This window comes from Mytilus californianus, unplaced genomic scaffold, assembly GCF_021869535.1.
Source record: "Mytilus californianus isolate M0D057914Y unplaced genomic scaffold, xbMytCali1.0.p SCAF_4, whole genome shotgun sequence".
Taxonomy (NCBI): domain Eukaryota; kingdom Metazoa; phylum Mollusca; class Bivalvia; order Mytilida; family Mytilidae; genus Mytilus; species Mytilus californianus.
In genome coordinates, this window is record NW_026262690.1 from 1,185,847 (window position 1) to 1,201,443 (window position 15,597).

At 34.5% G+C, this 15,597-nt stretch overlaps 1 long non-coding RNA gene across 3 annotated transcripts; it reads right to left on the reverse strand.

The window, feature by feature from the left end:
* Positions 1-567: 567 nt before the first annotated feature.
* LOC127737271 (uncharacterized) lies at positions 568-6,914 on the reverse strand. Of its 3 annotated transcripts, none has more exons than XR_007999331.1 (3): positions 6,836-6,914; positions 1,588-1,663; positions 568-678 (listed from the first exon to the last, which is right to left on the reverse strand). It is a non-coding gene; the product is annotated as an uncharacterized LOC127737271 (long non-coding RNA). The 3 variants fall into 3 exon arrangements; XR_007999333.1 differs by lacking the exon at positions 6,836-6,914 and adding an exon at positions 5,006-5,084; XR_007999332.1 differs by lacking the exon at positions 6,836-6,914 and adding an exon at positions 4,594-4,672.
* Between the last annotated feature and the right edge of the window lie 8,683 nt (positions 6,915-15,597).

Genomic DNA, 15,597 nt, shown 5'->3' on the forward strand with positions numbered 1-15,597 from the left:
ATTTATACCGATACTCACTACAAAATACCGGTCTTGATGCACATGTTTACCGATACTCACTACACAATACCCGGTCTTGATGCACATGTGTACTATACTACACTATACCTGGTCTTGATGCACATGTATGCCGATACTCACTACACAATACCCTGTCTTGATGCACATGTATGCCGATACTCACTACACAATACCCGGTCTTGATGCACATGTGTATTGATACAATATCCGGTTGTATATGCCATTTCTGTTGGACATTACGGTCCTCGAGAGTATCACCATTCCAGTAGTCAGCACTGTTGTGTTAACATGAAATATCATTGACACGACGATTTTCTTTTTGTTTTCTATGTTCTACAATTTCCTATTTGATTTGGCATTTTAACTGATTTGATTCGAGTTTTACTTTAAAGAAAGCTCATCTAGTGTACTAAAGAATAAGCCTGGTATCTTTGATGAGTTTTAACATGATACCTGGTCTTGTGTACATTTTTACGGATGCTTACTACTCAATATCCGTTCTTAGTGCACTTGTGTACACATACTCACTACACAAAACTTGGTCTTGTTGTACATTTGTACTGATACTCACTACACAATACCCGGTCTTGATGCACATTTGTCCAAGAACTTATTTTTTCTTGTCACCATAAACGAGAAAATAACAAATTCTAACACCTGAAAAAAAAAAAAAAAGAAAGACAGTAAATTTATCTTTTTCTTAATTAAAAATGTCGTTTCATCATAACTGGCTTCATTCGGTTAAATATAAGTTAAACACTTTGTGACAGAGATATAATTCAAAGTTTCAAGATGGCATTTCCTAATGAAAACGAGAATTAATAAAACGGATGATAAATATAATAATAAGTTTGTCCGTCTGCATAATTGATTGAGAGGCTTTTTATAGGCGACATGTGATTCTTCATATCACATCAAACTTTTTGTTTGTATGATACAGAAGTGGAATAAAACCAGCAAGCTAAAAAATGACTTTTGACTTTTGACTTTCATCTGTAATCTGTATATGATTTATTTTTTCGAAGCCCTATTCAAAAATAAATTATGACAAAATTTTCGTATTTGAATTTCTCTCGAGAGATGACGCAACAATCTTTTGATCGTGAATGAGCTTCATAACCAGATGATGTCCCGCCTGCAGCTCGAACAATGTGGTGAATATTTTCATCTCTGCTACTCGCCTTAGACGCACGCACGCAACCTTTTCATCGTCAAAACACCTCACCTGGTCTTCTCTATAAATGTCCTACCATTTATACAGATGAATTAAAATGAATTATCCAAAGAGAAATTCACGTGGTGAAATTCAATTTTTATTAATTTTCCCACAGTAACATTTTTTTTAGATATTCAGTTAGAAATTAAAATAACTATTTATAAAAAAAATTCGACCGAATTCGATTAGATTTGTTGATCTTTTAGGACATGTTCAATTCCAAATTAGACAGTTAACTGGGAAATAAAAACAAAATAAATGCTGCAAATTAAGAGAATAGAATAATTGTCAAGATTCCGTGAAAAATAGAAAAAATTTTTTTTTTGGAAAATCATAAGTCTTATACTTACAGACGGTATTAGCATCAGCTGGTAAAATAAGTACTGTCCTTCCTGAGTCAACTCCTGTGGATCACAGTCAATGTTACTGTAAACGAAGAAATAATCAATAAGTACCCCCATCCTGTGTCAACTCCTTTAGATCACAGTCAATGTTACTGTAAACAAACAAATAATCAATAAGTACCCCATCCTGTCAACTCCTTTGGATCACAGTCAATGATACTGTAAACAAAGAAATAATCAATAAATACCCGTGTCCTGTGTCAACTCCTTTGGATCACAGTCAATGTTACTGTAAACAAAGAAATAATCCATAAGTACCCCATCCTGTGTCAACTCCTTTGGATCACAGTCAATGTTACTGTAAACAAACAAATAATCAATAAATACCCCATCCTGTGTCAACTCCTTTTAATCAAAGTCAATGTTATTGTAACAAACAAATAATCAATAAGTACCCCATCCTGTGTCAACTCCATTGGATCACAGTCAATGATACTGTAAACAAACAAATAATCAATAAGTACCCCCATCCTGTGTTAACTCCTTTTAATCAAAGTCAATGTTACTGTAAACAAACAAATAATCAATAAGTACCCCATCCTGTGTCAACTCCTTTTAATCAAATTCAATGTTACTGTAAACAAACAAATAATCAATAAGTACCCAATCCTGTGTCATCTCCTTTTAATCAAAGTCAATTTTATTGTAAGCAAACAAATAATCAATAAGTACCCCCATCCTGTGTCAACTCCGTTGGATCACAGTCAATGTTACTGTAAACAAACAAATAATCAATAAGTACCCCCATCCTGTGTCAACTCCTTTTAATCAAAGTCAATGTTATTGTGAGCAAACAAATAATCAATAAGTACCCCATCCTGTGTCAACTCCTTTGGATCACAGTCAATATTACTGTAAACAAACAAATAATCAATAAGTACCCCATCCTGTCAACTCCTTTGGATCACAGTCAATGATACTGTAAACAAAGAAATAATCAATAAATACCCCATCCTGTGTCAACTCCTTTTAATCAAAGTCAATGTTATTGTAAGCAAACAAATAATCAATAAGTACCCCATCCTGTGTCGACTCCTTTTAATCAAAGTCAATGTTACTGTAAACAAACAAATAATCAATAAGTACCCCATCCTGTGTCAACTCCTTTAAATCAAAGTCAATGTTACTGTAAACAAACAAATAATCAATAAGTACCCAATCCTGTGTCAACTCCTTTGAATCAAAGTCAATGTTATTGTAAGCAAACAAATAATCAATAAGTACCCCATCCTGTGTCAACTTCTTTGGATCACAGTCAATGTTACTGTAAACAAACAAATAATCAATAAGTACCCCCATCCTGTGTCAACTCCTTTGGATCACAGTCAATGTTACTGTTTACAAACAAGTAATCCATAAGTACCCCCATCCTGTGTCAACTCCTTTGGATCACAGTCAATGTTACTGTTTACAAACAAGTAATCAATAAGTACCCCATCCTGTCAACTCCTTTGGACCACAGTCAATAATTACTGTAAACAAACAAATAATCAATAAGTACCCCCATCCTGTGTCAACTCCTTTGGATCACAGTCAATGTTACTGTAAACAAACAAATAATCCATAAGTACCCCATCCTGTGTCAACTCCTTTGGATCACAGTCAATGTTACTGTAAACGAAGAAATAATCAATAAGTACCCCCATCCTGTGTCAACTCCTTTGGACCACAGTCAATGATACTGTAAACAAAGAAATAATCAATAAGTACCCCCATCATGTGTCAACTCCTTTGGATCACAGTCAATGTTACTGTAAACAAACAAATAATCAATAAATACCCCATCCTGTGTCAACTCCTTTTAATCACAGTCAATGTTACTGTAAACAAAGAAATAATCAATAAATACCCCATCCTGTGTCAACTCCTTTTAATCACAGTCAATGTTACTGTAAACAAAGAAATAATCAATAAATACCCCATCCTGTGTCAACTCCTTTGGATCACAGTCAATGTTACTGTAAACAAACAACAAATAATCAATAAGTACCCCATCCTGTGTCAACTCCTTTGGATCACAGTCAATGTTACTGTTTACAAACAAGTAATCCATAAGTACCCCCATCCTGTGTCAACTCCTTTGGATCACAGTCAATGTTACTGTTTACAAACTAAGTAATCCATAAGTACCCCCATCCTCTGTCAGCTACTTTTAATCAAAGTCAATGTTATTGTAAATAAAGAAAAAATCAATAAGAACCCGCATCTTGTGTCAACTCATTTTAATCAAAGTCAAAGTTACTGTAAACAAAGAAATAAAAAGTACCCCCTCCTTTTACTGTAAACAAACAAATAATCAATAAGTACTCGGTGGATGATTGCACGAGTAAGTGGTTTAAATTTTATTTTCGATTTTAACCAAGAAGTGAATAAACTGACCCTATTAATACTCAAAACAGTATTGCTCGCTTAAATGCCGGTCATGACCTTCAAGAATTCTCCAAGAAACCACGAAGGGGGCTTCTAGTATGAGAAAGTAATTGAAATGTGTTAGTCAAAAATTGGGAATAAATATCTGCCCTTCAAATTATGATAAAATTGCATTTGAGAAAAGGGGGAAATAATTGGGCTCCCGTTCCATATACTAAAAATGGCAAGGCAAAATGGAAGTGCGACGAGAAGTAGGTCCTACCAAAATATCTTTTGACAATATGATTTGAAAAGCTGATATCATACTGTGTCTATAAATATTAAAAAGTCATATTATTAGTTGCTATATCCCTCCCTCCCCCCCTTTGAAAGGTTTAATGTTTTTCATTATGGACTCATTATTAATCGATGCAGGAATAATAAACTGTAAAAAAAATAATATACCATAAGGGACTTCTGAATTAAGTGAATAAATACTAACCTGTCTTGTGTACTTGTGTTGTACTCTGTCCAGTTTATAGCTGTATCTAATAGTACTGAGAGTATTGACAGAGACATCTACAAACAGAAATCTGTACTAACCTGTCTTGAGTACTTGTGTTGTACTCTGTCGAGTTTATAGCTGTATCTAATAGTACTGAGAGTATTGACAGAGACATCTACAAACAGAAATCTGTACTAACGTGTCTTGAGTACTCGTGTTGTACTCTGTCGAGTTTATAGCTGTATATTAATAGTACTGAGAGTATTGACAGAGACATCTACAAACAGAAATCTGTACTAACCTGTCGTCTTGAGTACTTGTGTTGTACTCTGTCCAGTTTATAGCTGTATCTAATAGTACAGAGAGTATTGACAGAGACATCTACAAACAAAAATCTGTACTAACCTGTCTTGAGTAATTGTGTTGTACTCTGTCGAGTTTATAGCTGTATCTAATAGTACAGAGAGAGAGTATTGACAGAGACATCTACAAACAGAAATCTGTACTAACCTGTCTTGAGTACTTGTGTTGTACTCTGTCGAGTTTATAGCTGTATCTAATAGTACTGAGAGTATTGACAGAGACATCTACAAACAGAAATCTGTACTAACGTGTCTTGAGTACTCGTGTTGTACTCTGTCGAGTTTATAGCTGTATATTAATAGTACTGAGAGTATTGACAGAGACATCTACAAACAGAAATCTGTACTAACCTGTCGTCTTGAGTACTTGTGTTGTACTCTGTCCAGTTTATAGCTGTATCTAATAGTACAGAGAGTATTGACAGAGACATCTACAAACAAAAATCTGTACTAACCTGTCTTGAGTAATTGTGTTGTACTCTGTCGAGTTTATAGCTGTATCTAATAGTACAGAGAGAGAGTATTGACAGAGACATCTACAAACAGAAATCTGTACTAACCTGTCTTGAGTACTTGTGTTGTACTCTGTCGAGTTTATAGCTGTATTTAATAGTACTGAGAGTATTGACAGAGGCATCTACAAACAGAAATCTGTACTAACCTGTCTTGAGTACTTGTGTTGTACTCTGTCGAGTTTATAGCTGTATCTAATAGTACTGAGAGTATTGACAGAGGCATCTACAAACAGAAATCTGTACTAACCTGTCTTGAGTACTTGTGTTGTACTCTGTCGAGTTTATAGCTGTATTTAATAGTACTGAGAGTATTGACAGAGACATCTACAAACAGAAATCTGTACTAACCTGTCTTGAGTACTTATGTTGTACTCTGTCCAGTTTATAGCTGTATCTAATAGTACTGAGAGTATTGGCAGAGACATCTACAAACAGAAATCTGTACTAACCTGTCTTGAGTACTTATGTTGTACTCTGTCGAGTTTATAGCTTTATCAAATAGTACTGAGAGTATTGGCAGAGACATCTACAAACAGAAATCTGTACTAACCTGTCTTGAGTACTTATGTTGTACTCTGTCGAGTTTATAGCTGTATCTAATAGTACTGAGAGTATTGACAGAGACATCTACAAACAGAAATCTGTACTAACCTGTCTTGAGTACTTATGTTGTACTCTGTCGAGTTTATAGCTGTATCTAATAGTACTGAGAGTATTGACAGAGACATCTACAAACAGAAATCTGTACTAACCTGTCTTGAGTACTTATGTTGTACTCTGTCGAGTTTATAGCTTTATCTAATAGTACTGAGAGTATTGGCAGAGACATCTACAAACAGAAATCTGTACTAACCTGTCTTGAGTACTTATGTTGTACTCTGTCGAGTTTATAGCTTTATCAAATAGTACTGAGAGTATTGGCAGAGACATCTACAAACAGAAATCTGTACTAACCTGTCTTGAGTACTTGTAATGTACTCTGTCGAGTTTATAGCTGTATCTAATAGTACTATGAGTATTGCCAGAGACATCTACAGACAGAAATCTGTACTAACCTGTCTTGAGTACTTATGTTGTACTCTGTCGAGTTTATAGCTGTATCTAATAGTACAGAGAGTATTGACAGAGACATCTACAAACAGAAATCTGTACTAACCTGTCTTGAGTACTTATGTTGTACTCTGTCGAGTTTATAGCTGTATCTAATAGTACAGAGAGAGAGTATTGACAGAGACATCTACAAACAGAAATCTGTACTAACCTGTCTTGAGTACTTGTGTTGTACTCTGTCGAGTTTATAGCTGTATCTAATAGTACTGAGAGTATTGCCAGAGACATCTACAAACAGAAATCTGTACTAATCTGTCTTGAGTACTCGTGTTGTACTCTGTCGAGTTTATAGCTGTATCTAATAGTACAGAGAGTATTGACAGAGACATCTGCAAACAGAAATCTGTACTAACCTGTCTTGAGTACTTGTGTTGTACTCTGTCGAGTTTATAGCTGTATCTAATAGTACTGAGAGTATTGACAGAGACATCTACAAACAGAAATCTGTACTAACCTGTCTTGAGTAATTGTGTTGTACTCTGTCGAGTTTATAGCTGTATCTAATAGTACTGAGAGTATTGCCAGAGACATCTACAAACAGAAATCTGTACTAACCTGTCTTGAGTAATTGTGTTGTACTCTGTCGAGTTTATAGCTGTATCTAATAGTACTGAGAGTATTGACAGAGGCATCTACAAACAGAAATCTGTACTTACCTGTCTTGAGTACTTGTGTTGTACTCTGTCGAGTTTATAGCTGTATCTAATAGTACTGAGAGTATTGCCAGAGACATCTACAAACAGAAATCTGTACTAACCTGTCTTGAGTACTTGTGTTGTACTCTGTCGAGTTTATATCTGTATCTTATAGTACACAGAGTATTGGCATATACATCTACAAACAGAAATCTGTACTAGTCTGTCTTGGGCACTCGTGTTGTACTCTGTCGAGTTTATGTGTGTATCTAATAGTACTGAGAGTATTGGCAGAGACATCTACAAACAGAAATCTGTACTAACCTGTCTTGAGTACTTGTGTTGTACTCTGTCGAGTTTATAGCTGTATCTAATAGTACAGAGAGTATTGCCAGAGACATCTACAAACAGAAATCTGTACTAACGTGTCTTGAGTACTTGTGTTGTACTCTGTCGAGTTTATAGCTGTATCTAACAGTACTGAGAGTATTGACAGAGACATCTACAAACAGAAATCTGTACTAACCTGTCTTGAGTACTTGTGTTGTACTCTGTCGAGTTTATAGCTGTATCTAATAATACTGAGAGTATTGACAGAGACATCTACAAACAGAAATCTGTAATAACGTGTCTTGAGTACTTGTGTTGTACTCTGTCGAGTCTATAGCTGTATCTAATAGTACTGAGAGTATTGACAGAGACATATACAAACAGAAATCTGTACTAACCTGTCTTGAGTACTTATGTTGTACTCTGTCGAGTTTATAGCTGTATCTAATAGTACAGAGAGTATTGACAGAGACATCTACAAACAGAAATCTGTACTAACGTGTCTTGAGTACTTGTGTTGTACTCTGTCGAGTTTATAGCTGTATCTAATAGTACTGAGAGAATTGACAGTGACATCTACAAACAGAAATCTGTACTAACCTGTCTTGAGTACTTGTGTTGTACTCTGTCGAGTTTATGGCTGTATCTAATAGTACTGTGAGTATTGACAGAGACATCTACAAACAGAAAACATGTCTACATCATTTGGTGTCTGATGGATCTTACCAATCATAACCTTATCTTCTTACTAGTATTTCAATATTAATTGTTATAGATATTAAACATCTTAAACAAATAAACAAGCAATTATGATATGTCGCTGAAATGTTTTTATTAATTATTGTCATTTAAAAATAAACAGTTCTGAGGGATAAAAAATTAACTGTTAAAAGAAATAATTCAACTCATCAAAACTTTTATTGATGAAGAACATCTGGAGACAATGTCTGTTGGTTCTGCTGTGTCGTTGTTTGCTGTCTCCTTAACATATACTGGCAACCCGGACAATCTCCGGGTATTCACATCTTAAATTTAATTATATAACAGTTAGTTAGATATTGACTTACCTCAAATGTTCAAGATTACGGGAAATGGTATCGTTCAAAACGAAATTAATGTTGTGAAATTCGATTTTCATTTAGTTTCCAACAGGCAATTTTACCATTATTCATAAAGACATATAGTAAGTAGAAATAGGGACAGATATATTTAAAATCAATATATAGTGTAATGGGATTTAAACTGTTAAAACGGATTAAATATTCGTAAATCATAATACATAATGACTTTTCTAGTGAAACATAATTAAAAAGGTTCTAGTTCTTGATCTTAAGTCCATAATCCATTTCATTCTAGTTACACAATATTTATATAAAACAAGTGTGGACACAGATCAGTGTGGATAGTATGTTTGGATGTTTGACAGTGTTTTCTGACAAAAAAGTTATCTGGGTTTTCACCATAGGGTTCTATGTTGTACACAGTGACAGCCAACCTGTACCAAACACTGAAAATAGCAGCGTCTTTTTATCTTGGCATTGATTGTTCCTTATTGTAACTTTTGGTTTCCAATGCTATTCAACTATATATTTGATTTGATGTTTTACCATCGGCGGATCCAGGGGGGACCCTGGGGGGCCCGGGGCCCCCCCTTTCGTGGGAAAAATTTGGTTGATTATATAGGGAATCACTGAAGCGTGACTGGAGCGGGCCCCCCCTTAGGTCAGTCAGCGGGCCCCCCCCCCCCCCCTTACAAAAAGTTCTGGATCCGCCACTGTTCACTGTAACAACTGATTGTATTGTTGCACCATTGATTAGTCAAATGGAGTCGAAACACACACTCCATTATCTAATATGATATAAGAGCTTAAACCGGAAGCACAGGGAGGCACTTTACTGTCTCCACACGGCAGTAAAGACAAACTGTAAAAAGTAAAATTGAGAATGGAAATGGGGGGTTATGTCAGGCCAAAAAAAAAAAATATGTCTGTTTAAGGTTACAAACTTTAAAAAAATAGGGTAGGTAGGTCGGTATTTCCATTTTATTTTATTTTTTCATTTTATTTTTTGTGACATGATTTTGAGTCATGCCGTTTCGACTTGTCGTGATGTGAGTTGATCATGGGCCGAGTTTACCCGTATTTTTGATGATTGGATTATTTCCCTTGAAAAAAATGGCGGCAAAGTGTTTATTTCATCACACGAGTTGCGAATTTCCTTAAAACAGCTGTCATATTCACGATTGTGAACATTTGGATGTATCAGGCAATTGATTTATATCATTTGCAACACTAACTTCGCTTTTGACACGAGTTCAGTTTATTTTTCACTTTACGACGGAAATAAAATGACTTAGGGTCGGCGCTCAAAAGTAGGGTCGGTCGGGTAACCGTAAACAGACATATATTTTTGTTTGGCCTCAAAGAGACAACACGACCAAAGAGCAGATAATTAATATTACAAAAATAGATTTACAAGAAGATAATGAAAAGGTAAGGGTAAATAATGCACAGGAAAACAATTAGAAGGGTTGAGAACCCATGGGTTTCATAGATAATTGGGTTTTCCTTAGTATGAATTGTGTTTTTGAACGTTGCAATAGTCAATTGCATTGGGTTTTCAATTGTTTTCATTGCATGATCACACAAATATGCATATTATCTAGATATGGAGTTCTGTAATATAAACTAACCAATATGTTTTTGGGGCAGGCCCCTTAATATCAAAAGAATGAGATACATGTATTCAAATGCTCCTTCAGCTGCATTATAGTACACGCATATACCATGTATCATTGACTTCCCTTAAGTGTTTCCTGTTAAAATAACCTACAGGTAAACAAACAGTAATGTGGACTTATATCATAGGTGGAGGAAGCCAGAGGGTTGGAAAACTGACAATCATAGTCAATAAAGATTATATTTGAGTCAAAATTTGTAATCATAATCTTTAACAAATTGTTAACATCATTGGTTATATAAAACAATAATAAATGCATGAATAAATGATACTAATACACTGCATACAATAATACTAGCACACTGTATAAAATGATACTAATACACTGTATAAAATAATATTAATACACTGTATAAATGATATTAATGAACTACTGTATAAAATATTACTAATATACTGTATAAATAATACTAATATACAGTATAAATAATACCAATACACTGTATAAATAATACTAATACACTGTATAAATAATATTGATACACTATATAAATAATACTAATACACAGTATAAATAATACTAATACACTGTATGAAATAATATTAATACACTGTATAAATAATACTAATATACAGTATAAATAATATTAATACACTATATAGATAATACTAATACACTGTATAAATGATATTAATGAACTACTGTATAAAATATTACTAATATACTGTATAAATAATACTAATATACAGTATAAATAATATTAATACACTATATAGATAATACTAATACACTGTATAAATGATATTAATGAACTACTGTATAAAATATTACTAATATACTGTATAAATAATACTAATATACAGTATAAATAATATTAATACACTATATAGATAATACTAATACACTGTATAAAATAATACTAATACAGTGTATAAATAATACTAATACACAGTATAAATAATACTAATACACTGTATAAATAATATTAATACACTGTATAAATAATACTAATACACTGTATAAATAATACTAATACACTATATAAATAGTCTAACACACTGTATAAATAATACTAATACACAGTATAAATAATACTAATACAATATATAAATAGTCTAACACACTGTATAAATAATACTAATACACTGTAGAAACAATACTAATAAACTGTATAAATAACACTAATACACTAATACTAGTACGACATGTATGATCAACACAACAATTATCAATACTATCAGTGGAATTTCCCGTGGACCAGCATTCGCCCTGGGTTGAATTTCCTAAGGACCAGCATTCAACCTCAGTTATTGTGGGATTTCCTAAGGACAAGCATTCATCCTCAGTTATTGTGGGATTTCCTAAGGACCAGCATTTACCCTCCAGTTGTTGGTGTGATTTCCTAAGGACTAGCATTAACCCTAAGTTATTGGTGGGATTTCTTGAGGACCAGTAATAACCCTTAGTTATTGTGGGATTTCTTAAGGACCAGCATTCACCCTCAGGTATTAATTTGATATCCTAAGGACCAGCATTCAACCTCAGTTGTTGTGGGATTTTAAAAGGACCAGCATTCAACCTCAGTTGTTGTGGGATTTTAAAAGGACCAGCATTCAACCTCAGTTGTTGTGGGATTTCAAAAGGACCAGCATTCAACCTCAGTTATTCGTGGGATTTCCTAAGGACCATGATTTCGCCCTCAGTTTTTGGTGGGACTTCCTAAGGACTGCGTTCAACCTCAGTTATTGGTGGGATTTCCTAAGGACCAGAATTCACCCTCAGTTATTGATGGGATTTCCTAAGGACCAGCATTCACCCTCAGTTATTGGTGGGATTCCCTAAGGACCAGCATTCACCCTCAGTTATTGGTGGGATTTCCTAAGGGCCAGCATTTATCTCAGTTATTGGTGAGATTTCCTAAGGACCAGCATTCACCCTCAGGTATTGGTTGGATTTCCTAATGACCAGCATTCACCCTCAGTTATTCATGGGGTTTCCTAAGGACCACACATTTACCCTCAGTTATTGGTGGAATTTCCTAAGGGCCAGCTTTCACCCTCAGGTATTGGTTGGATTTCCTCAGGACCAGCATTCAACCTCAGTTATTGGTGGGATTTCCTAAGGACCAGCATTCACCCTCAATTATTGTGGGATTCCCTAAGGACCATCATTTATCCTCAGTTATTGGTGGGATTTCCTAAGGACCAGCATTCGCCCTCAGTCATTGTTGGATTTCTCAAGAACCAACAATCAACCTGAGTTATTGTTGGATTTCCTGAGGACCAGCATTCATCCTCAGTTATTTGTGGGATTTCCTAAGGACCAGCATTCAACCTTAGTTATATGTGGGATTTCCTAAGGACCAGCATTCACCCTCAGTTATTGGTTGGATTTCTTAAAGGACCAGCATTCAACTTCAGTCATTGGTTGGATTTCCTAAGGACCACCCAACACCAACCCTACCAAAACCGGGCGGTGATCTCATGTGCTCCGGAAGGGTAAACATATCCTGTTCCACATGTGGCACCCGTCGTGTTGATCATGTAAGTACAAACCAGGTGATAAGTCTAAATCGGTAGGTCACATTTGGGAAAAAGGGGACAAGATTGTGATTACGAAAACTGGAATATATCCGTCGTCATCTGTGAAACAGATATTCCATAACGGTCAACCAACTCGTGATGGTGTCCTCTAGATTTTTCGAAGTGAGGATTTCAACTTCACTACATGGAAATCTTGGTATAATAGCTTCCTTGTGAACACCAACCCTCTTTCAAGGAAATCATGATAGGAAATGCAAACCCTGCAATATCGCATTAACTGGGAGATAAATACTCCATCAATTTCTAGATGTAAGTCAAAATATGAGGCAGACTTAACGGTATCTGTTGTATCTTTTATTTCAAGTTCGATGGGATAGATGTGTTCAAAATAGTTACCAAATGAGTGGCAACCATCTATATAGCGGAATGTGCAGTTTAATACTAGCTTCTTTTCATTTTCCTGTATGGAATCAACCTCATATGAAAAAAGGAACTAGTCGGCAAGATGAGGAGCACAGTTGCTTCCCATGGGAATTCCGATTGTTTGTTGAAAAAAAAAGTCTCCAAACGTAAAAAATATGTTGTCAATCAAAATATCACGCATCTTGATAATGTCAGTCTCAGAGAATTTTTTGTTTGGATCAGAGTGATTTTTTGCAAAGTACGATTTATCCCTCCCTAAGAAAAGATACTTGTATCTACGTTGACCATTCTTATGTATGAAACAAAGCAAGACCAATACTTTCAATTTGTCTTTTAGTTTGGAATGGGGAATACTTGTGTAAAGGGTAGAAAAGTCAAATATTTTAATACTATTGCAAGAAGAAAGAGTTTCAGATTGTATGTTCTCTAACAGAGCTTCCGAATTCTTTAGTATCCACATCTGACTCACGCCCCCTCTAGCATATGTATTTTCACTGTATCTTTGAAGCCCGGCTTTATTTGTGGATAAAATTGATGTTGACAATTTAGAATCAGATTTTTGGTAGCACTTGAAAGACCCGGCAATACACGTATAACGTTGTTTGTAAGGACACTTATGTAATTTAGGTATCCAATACAGTGAAGGGAGATCAAGTTTTTCTTTTTTGATTGAAATTCTAAAGGAACATAGAACATACCTATAATCATCTAAGTTTCCTCCTTGGTAAGTGCCGTGGGGGTATATATTGAGTTTCCAAGTGAATTGTTAATACCTAATTCATTTGGAAAGCAGCTTGTGTAATGTGATTTACACATCAAAAAACGCTGTTGTTTGGGGCTTTATCTGCGGTGACAATAATATATTTGTCATGGAGGTAGGACAGGTGCTTTGCAACATTTTGATCTTCAAAGATTGATTTAGTATGTGTATTCAAAGAACCATTCAGTGTTTTTAATTATCATTTGTATCATCGACCTCACAGCCTGCATACATTCGGAAAGAGTATCTACGTCTTCTTTCTCGCGTTAAACCAATTACCTGGTATAATCCTCGTCTGAATCCATCAGTATTTTGAAGTTGTGTTTCCAATTGATGGATTTAGGCTGATGATTTTTTGGGCCTTTTGATTACACATTTCGCAGAGAGGTGTTATTGACAATGTTAAGGTCATCAATAATAACGTGGCCGGCCGATTGAAATCAAAAGGTTTAGACTTGAAGTCGTCAATATTTAGAAACAATGCAACACGTGTTTGTTATTGAACATTTTAGTTGCAATTGGTTTGATATATAGGTACAAGAAATGATAGGTACAGACTGATCTTTAAAATATGATGGTATTTTCGAGTGAACTGATTTATGATGACGGATATTTCACAAGTTGATGGCATCGAGACCTTTGTTGGCAAAGAAAGGATCTGTTCTCCTTTTCATCTTTTCCAATGCGAACTGGTTTGAAAAGTCTGTGATAATTTAGTATTGCCATATTTAGTATTTAGTAAGAGGATATTTCCTCCTTAACTATTTCACCATATATTATAATGAAATGATTTTATTTTTTGTTTGTTTAGTTTTTGCTTTGGTTTTTGATTACCTATATGCGCTGATGATTATTTGTGCCTGTATACATACTACAAACGAAAAACATCCATGGTACAGATTTCTGGATGCTGTGACAAATGTCCTCGGTGAACACATACTATTGCCAAGAACAACAATTTTCTTTTTGCCTCTAAAATGTTTCGTCTTATATTGAAAGATATTGTGACTAAGTTTATAATGTAGTGTTGATATTTTTGAATCTATTGAAATATTTTTTTTTTTATTTCAAAAAGACTTATCGTAAGATAAAGTCATAGATGAAAAATTTCACAAATAAATTTCCTTTCTGCGACAAATTTGTTAATTGCAGTAAAAATCTAGAACAATTATTTGCATCTATTTGCAATAAAAATATCATTTAGACCCCTGATCTACCTAAAATATAAGTAGTTATACTGAGACCGCGGGCGTCCACAGGATAAGCGTCTTGTATTATTATACATTCATTACATTTAATTGAATGACCAGAAATTATCAATATATCAAAAACTGAAATAAAAAATTTACTAGATGCATTTTGTTTTTGTTTAAGAGAAGGTTCCGTGTGAAGTTTGCTTAATATGAACACATACACATTTTGACCAGTAGACTGCACAATTAGAGACTGTCTGTTGAAAAATAAATCCACAAAACTCAACAAACAAAAAGTATGAATTTATGACATAAAACAAGCAATTTGTATCTACGATTCTAATTCTCTGTTTAATGAGACGATGTATTCGATTTTTTTATTAAGCATTAGGAAAAGTTGTGAAGAGCGTAGAAAAAAAGCAAAAATTTTGATACTACTGCAAATTTGTAAATTTTTTATAGATTGTTTTGATTTGGGATTTTGGACTATATCTTTAAAATGTATAACATCACTGGTTAATCATACCTCATCACAATATTTATAAGTACCT